A 7,886-nucleotide genomic window follows, 5' to 3' on the forward strand; every position below is an offset into this window, starting at 1 on the left:
GAAACTCCTTCCGTAGGATGGCCTTGTCATGATAGAGCTTAGTCCGTTCCTTGTAGATTTTGGCATTCTCATATGCTTCATTTCTGAGTTCTTCCAACTCATTAAGTTGGAGCTTCCTTGCTATTCCAGCATCCTTGTAATCAAAGTTGAACTTCTTGATGGCCCAATATGCACGGTGTTCAAGCTCCATTGGCAAATGACAAGCTTTCCCAAACACAAGGCGATAAGGACTCATGCCAATGGGGGTCTTATATGCTGTTCTATATGCCCATAGTGCATCATTCAACCTCAGTGACCAATCCTTCCTTGTAGGGCTTACGGTCTTCATCAAAATGTTCTTGATCTCCCTATTGCTAATCTCCACTTGTCCTGAGGTTTGAGGATGGTACGGGATTGCCACTTTGTGGTTGATGTTGTACTTCTTCATCAAGGATTCAAAGGGTTAGTTGCAGAAATGGCTGCCACCATCACTAATAATAGCTCTTGGGGTTCCAAACCTACAAAAAATCACATCTTTAAGAAAATTCAAAACAACCTTATGATCATTAGTTATTGTAGCAATGGCTTCAACCCATTTGGATACATAATCTACTGCCACTAATATGTATAAGTAACCAAAAGAGGATGGAAATGGTCCCATGAAATCGATTCCCCAAACATCAAAGAGCTCCACCACCAAAATGTTGTTCAATGGCATCTCATTTCTTCGGCTAATGTTCCCCATTTTCTGGCACCTATCACACTTAGAACAAAAATCAAAAGCATCTTTGAATAAATTAGGCCAAAAGAAACCAGATTGTAAAACCTTTAGAGATGTCTTTTTGGCACCAAAATGTCCTCCACATTCCAATGTATGGCTGAACGTTAGAATGCTTTGTTGCTCACTCTCTGGGACACACCTCCTAATGATTTGGTCAGGGCAATATTTAAACAAATATGGTTCGTCCCAAACGTAGTGCTTTACCATGGCAAGGAACTTCTTTCTTTCCTGAAAAGAAAGGTCATTTCTAATTATACCACAAACAAGATAATTAACAAAATCAGCATACCATGGTTCTTTTTCTTGAATAACAAGGAGTTGTTCATCAGGAAATGATTCATTTAGAGGCAAAGGTTGTCCAACTCCATGGTTTTCATTGAGCCGTGACAAATGGTCAGCCACAACATTATCACTTCCCTTCTTATCTCGAATTTCCAAGTCAAACTCTTGTAGTAAGAGTATCCATCTAATTAAGCGTGGCTTAGCATCCTTTTTTGTCATCAAGTACCTAAGGGCTGCATGATCAGAAAACACAATAACTTTAGATCCAACAAGATATGACCGAAACTTCTCTAAGGCAAAAACAATAGCAAGCAACTCCTTTTCAGTTGTGGAATAGTTAAGTTGAGCATCATTTAGAGTCCGGCTTGCATAGTAGATCACGTGTGGGAGCTTGTTCACCCTTTGCCCTAAAACTGCACCAATAGCATAGTCAGAGGCATCACACATTAGTTCAAAAGGTAAAGACCAATCTGGTGCCATAATAATAGGGGCCGAGGTTAATTCATGTTTCAAAGTATTGAATGCATCCATACAAGCTTTATCAAAATGAAATACAACATCTTTAGCTAACAGATTGCATAATGGACGAGTGATCATTGAAAAGTTCTTAATGAAACGACGATAAAAACCCGCATGTCCCAAAAAACTTCTTACTCCCTTCACGGTTGTGGGAGCTGCCATATTGGTGATGATGTCAATTTTGGCTTTGTCCACCTCCATTCCTTGGCTAGAGATTACATGCCCCAACACAATTCCTTGTTTCACCATAAATTGGCACTTTTCCCAATTGAGAACCAAATTTGTTTCTGATGCAAGAATTATACGCACACAAATTAAACCCTCTTTTTGTCAATTGTAGTATAAGTATAAGTAGGGATCGTTCTGGACCGGGGATTAGGAGGGATTGCAAATCACTTGGAAACTGACTCAAAAACGTAAAATAAAGTTAAAAACGTTCACAAAGACTCAAAGGACTCAAAACAAGTTCAAAAGACTCAAAACTGCCTAAAAACACTAACTAGGCAGTTTCTGACCTTAAACCCAATGTTGGACGAATTTAAGATTATGGTTTGATTCAAACGTAAAAACACAATATAAAACACTATACTAGACTCAAAGAATGCAAAACTAAACTTTAAAACACTAAAACAAACCAAAAGACTCAAACATCACCGAAAACACTCAAAACAGCCTTAAAATCACTTTCTGGGCAGTTTTGAGCACTTTGGTGAATTTGGACGAATTTTGGGAAATAAATTGAATCAAAACACTTTAAAACATAAACTAAACAAAGTCTAAACACTAAAGAACAAGAAAGTAAAGGGGGGTTTTAAATTGACGAGAATTGAAATAACGAAACAAGTTAATAAACTAGACAGAATGTAAAGATGAATTTGATGGAATTGAATGGATGGGAACCTAGCTAAGGGGTTCATCTCCATACATGTTATACTTGCATAATAAAATGATTTCCAATTGCATTTCAATAAACTATGATACTCAACACCCCAAGTTAACCGTGATGCACTAATTAACCTTCAAATCTTCCTAACGTTATTGAATTGGATGATGCATGCGACAATTCAAAACATTCCCCATAAGTCCTCAACATGAATGCATAGAAGAGGTACAAGCAAGAATCATTACGCTCTATGAAAATTATAAGTGTTGACGAGGCATTCGTTACTATGATTGCATGAAACTTATGCCAAGAATTTGTTTAACGCGATTGTTTATAAGCAACCTCCACTACTTGCGAATATAAGTTCGTAACTATTAGGTGAAACTCACTTATATTCTAGCGTCATATTCATGCATGAAAATTAAGCGCGCATTCTCAATAAACATACATAAATAAGTTATCAACCAAACGGTTAAACAAATTGAATCCACAACTTATGAAACGCAATTAGAAGTAATCAAATCAAAATGCAAGCATAAACATATATTTCGAATCCCCCCCCTAGCCAAGGGGGGTTTAGTTGAATTTAAACATTGGAATCAAAGAAACACCTAAACATTCCAACAACTCAAACTTGAATTGTATGAACGTTTAGGCCCTCTTCTCTTCCATTCCTCATTCGTACAAAACAAAGAGTATTGAAATTAAACATTGAAATCAAAGAAACACCTAAACATTCCAACAACTCAAACTTGAATTGTATGAACGTTTAGGCCCTCTTATCTTCCTCTTCGTTGTAGCACAAGGTCTAAGGATAGTTTGATGGTGTGAATGGTTTGGGGAGTGGTTGGAGTGGCTGCAATGGAGGAGAAAAGTGTTTTGGTGGCTGCTGCAAGGGTGTGGAGAGGTTTTGACGAATTTCTGGAATATGGAAGAGTGAATGAATGAGTATGAATGCAATGGATGCTTATTTATAGGTGAAATGGGGGGAACATGACAGCTAGGAGGGAATGTGGCTGCATGTGCAAGGGGACAATCTGAAAATGCATGTGAAAGCATGTGTTGGCTGCAATGATGAAATGGATGGGAGTGCATGTGGCTTAATTAATTAAAGGGAGTGCATGTGCAATGTTTTAAAGGATGGAATGCATGTGAATATGATGGAAATCTGATTTATTTGAAGATGCATGTGCAATGAAGTGGAATGACAGCTAGGTTATGATGATGAATGCATGTGGCTGATTTAATTGAATAGGAAGGCATGTGGATTTAATGGTTTAAAGGGTGAATGCATGTGGATGCATGTGTTGATGAATGGGATTGTGGAGTGGCTGGAATGATGAAAGAATAAAGGGTGCATGTGGGTTAATTAATTAAAGGGAGTGCATGTGCAATGTTGTTGTTGGTGCAATGATGGAGGAACAAGTGCATGTGAATGCATGGTGATAGCATGTGCACGGTTTTGGTTGGAATGATGGCAGATTGTGAAAACATGTGAATGCATGTGTTTGATGAATGATAAGTGGTGAATGATATGATAAGTGATAAGTGGTGAATGATAAGTGATGAATGATAAGTGGTGAATGATATGATAAGTGATAAGTGGTGAATGATAAGTGATGAATGATAAGTAATGGGAGCATGTGAGGGAATGAATAATGAATGCATGTGTATGGTTTTGGGAGAAAGGTGGAGATGCACGGCATAAGGGAATTGGAAGGTTTAAATGTCCTAAAACTAAAGGGAACAAAGTTCCAACACTTTGGTCTTCAATTTCGTCCAACATTTTGGCGCCAAGCATAAGCTATCCATCCTTAGCCCAAAAGTGCTCCAAAAGTCTCCAAAATGCATCTTTTTGCTCCTTTAGCCCTTTGGACCTACAAACACACGAAAATAGCTTAAAGGACTAAAATAACTAAAGAAACATAACGTAAATGCACGAGAACAAGCCATTTAAGTCGCATGAATATGCTCCTATCAGTTTCCTGACATCTTTGAAGTACTAAAGAGAGATGGTTAAGACATTCATCAAAAGAGGAACCAAACACTGAAAAGTCATCCATAAATACCTCAATGAATCTTTCTACCATGTCAGAAAAGATTGCCAACATGCATCTTTGGAATGTTGCTGGAGCATTGCAAAGTCCAAAAGGCATTCTTCTATATGCAAATGTGCCAAACGGGCAAGTAAAGGTAGTTTTCTCTTGATCCTCCGGAGCAATTGCAATTTGATTGTAACCTGAGTAACCATCAAGAAAACAATAGTGTGAGTAACCTGCCAATCTCTCAAGCATTTGATCTATGAAAGGCATAGGAAAGTAATCTTTTCTAGTGCTAGAATTCAACTTCCTGTAATCGGTGCAAACACGCCAACTAGCCGTGGGTTTTGTGGGCACAAGCTCTTTGTTTTCATTCTTCATCACCGTGATTCCCACCTTCTTAGGTACCACCTGAATAGCACTCACCCATTTGCTATCAGAAATGGGATATATGATCCCCACATCTAACAACTTCAACACTTCATTCCTCACAACTTCCTTCATGTGTGGATTGAGCCTCCTTTGTGGTTCACGGGTTGACTTTGCTCCTTCTTCCAAAAGAATCCTATGCATGCACATGGTAGGGCTTATTCCCTTGATATCTGCAATAGACCAACCAATAACTGATTTGAACTCTTTTAACACCCTAATTAGTTTATCTTCTTCATTTGGGGTGAGGTCAGAAGTTATGATAACTGGAAGAGTTTCAAATTCAGCTAGATATGCATACTTTAGATGTGGTGGAAGTGGTTTAAGTTCAAGTTTTGGTGCCTTAACAGTGGAAGGGGTTAAATGTGACCTCGATGGTTCTAAAGGCTCTAAAAGAGGTAAAATATTCAAAGGATACGGTGCTAATGCTTCCAAGGCCGCTACCTCTTCCATGAGTGCATCTTCTTCATCAAACTCATCTTGAGATTGACTCAAAACAGTTTGTAATGGTTCATTAGATTGTGCCTGCAAGAACTTAGAGAAAACAAGCGAATCAAGCACATCAATGGCATAACAATCAAGAGATGAAGAAGGATGTGAAAGAGACGCAAACACTTTGAATTGAAGGGTCTCTCCTAGCACTGTCATAGTGAGGAGTCCATTTTGCACATCAATGATGGTCTTGGCCGTGGCCATAAACGGTCTCCCAAGCAAAATAGGCAATTCTCGGTCATGTATAGGAGCTTCTTCCATGTCCAACACTACAAAATCCGCAGGCAAGATTAGTTTATCAATTTGAACTAGAATATCCTCTACTATACCTCTTGGATATTTCACGGATCTATCCGCAAGTTGTAATGAGATGGTGGTGGCTTTCAATTCCCCCAAACCTAGTTGAAGGTATACGGAATAAGGCATTAAGTTGATGCTAGCACCTAAGTCAAGCATCGCCTTCTCTACCTTCTTTTCTCCTATGGTGATGTTGATAGAAAAACTTCCTGGATCCTTGAGCTTTGGTGGAAGTTTTCTTTGCAACACGACACTTACATTCTCGGACACCACTACCTTCTCATGTGGTCCATACTTCCTTTTGTAGTTGTTTAACTCTTTGAAGAACTTCCCATAAGCTGGCATGTTCCTAATGACATCAAGCAAAGGTAAGTTAACATTCACCTTACTTAGAATATCAAAAATCTCCTTAAATGACTTATCCTGCTTGCTCTTGGCAAGTCTTCCAGGGAATGGTATTGGTGGAGTGTAAGGTTTCTCGGCCTTGTGAAGATTTGGTGCTTCAAACGAGGGAGTAGCATGGCTTGGTTCCTCATTTGGTTTCTCATTTTCTCCTTGAGTAACCCCTGCATTCACATGATCAGATTCATTAGTAACTTCATTACCAACTATATTATTGATAACCTTACCACTTTTAAGTGTAGTGATTGCTTTGGCTTGCTCTTGGTTCCTTTGGAGTATCACAGGTTGGCTTGGAAACTTTCCAACCTCTCTTTGGCTCAAGGCATCTGCAATCTGCCCCAATTGTGTCTCCATTTTGGTTAGAGCCGCCGAATGTTGTTGGAGAGTGTTATTGGTGGTTTGTTGGAATTGCAAGGTATTTTGGGCTAACAATTTAACCGTATCCTCAAGAGTAGGTTTTGGTTGGAAGTTTTGGAATTGATTGTTGTTCTTCCACGAAAGATTGGGATGATCTCTCCAACTTGGGTTATATGTATTAGAATACACATCATTCCTTGGCCTTTGATTGTAAGAATTCATGAGGTTCACTTGCTCTTGGACATACTCGGGGTAAGCCTCCCTAGATGGACATTGATGAGTAAGGTGGCTTGGTATGTTGCAAATGGCACACACTTCACTTGCTTTTGGCACCATGTTGAGCACGGATTCAAGCTTCTTTTCTAGGTTAGCTACCTGCAAAGAAAGATCATGATTAGAGCTTATTTCATATACTCCAACTCTCTTACCCCTTACATCTTTGTGTTGAGCATTAGATCCCAACATCTCATAAATGTTATATGACTCTTGAGCATTCTTTTTCTTCAAAGCTCCACCTGCTGCATTATCAACAGTTGATTGACATGTTTGGGTTAGTCCATCGTAGAAAATTTGCATTTGTAAGTGAAGAGGTAACCCATGGTGTGGACATTGCAACAAAAGGCCTTTAAAGCGCTCCCAACACTCATTGAAAGGTTCTCCATCATCTTGTTTGAAGTTGAAGATTTGTCCCCTTAATGTGGCTGTCTTTTGAGTGGAAAAGAACTTTTCCAAAAACTTCTTAGCCACGGCATCCCATGTGGTGAGTGAACCAGGTACTAGAGTCATTAACTAACCCTTGGCCCTATCTTTCAAGGTGTAAGGGAACACTCTCATCCTCAGATTTGCTTCACTTACTCCCTGTAAAGGTAAACCACTCACAACATTGTAAAATTCTTTAATATGAGCTAAAGGATCTTCATTAGGTAAGCCATAAAAAGAAGGAAACATATGGAAATGTGAAGATTTAAGATCATAGTTTCTAGCTTCTGTGGGCAGCAAGATGCATGAAGGTGAATTTGGTATGATTGGTTGAGCAAAATCCTCCAAAGCTCGAAGATCATCTTGGTCGCCCGCCATCTCTTCTTCTCTTTCCCAATTAAAGTGCTCCGATCCTTCACTTGTTGGACTAGACGGTTTCCCTTCCTCTTCTTCACGGACAATGGAGGAACTTGTTGGCACAAAGCTTTCCAAAGTGTTGCCCTTTAACCGTTCAATTCTTTGGCCTAATTCAGCAAGTCTATTTGACATATACTACCTGAAACAAGATAAAACAAGTTTGAATAAAAATCAGAAATCTACTTAAAATGAAAAGAACAAGGTTTAATATCAAAACAAGCAATTATAAGGGACTGAAATCAGTCCTCGGCAACGGCGCCATTTTAATTGAGGTTTTCCTTCTTCGTGCTAGAATATGTTTAGTATAATG

General features: G+C 38.9%; 1 non-coding gene across 1 annotated transcript; it reads left to right on the top strand.

The window, feature by feature from the left end:
* The first annotated feature begins 7,052 nt into the window (after nt 1-7,052).
* LOC148695749 (small nucleolar RNA R71) lies at nt 7,053-7,163 on the top strand. The gene has a single exon (XR_015964948.1). It is a non-coding gene; the product is annotated as a small nucleolar RNA R71 (small nucleolar RNA).
* Nucleotides 7,164-7,886: the final 723 nt, after the last annotated feature.

Source organism: Pyrus communis, chromosome 7, assembly GCF_041283825.1.
Source record: "Pyrus communis isolate YQ-2024b chromosome 7, ASM4128382v1, whole genome shotgun sequence".
Classification (NCBI taxonomy): Eukaryota; Viridiplantae; Streptophyta; class Magnoliopsida; order Rosales; family Rosaceae; genus Pyrus; species Pyrus communis.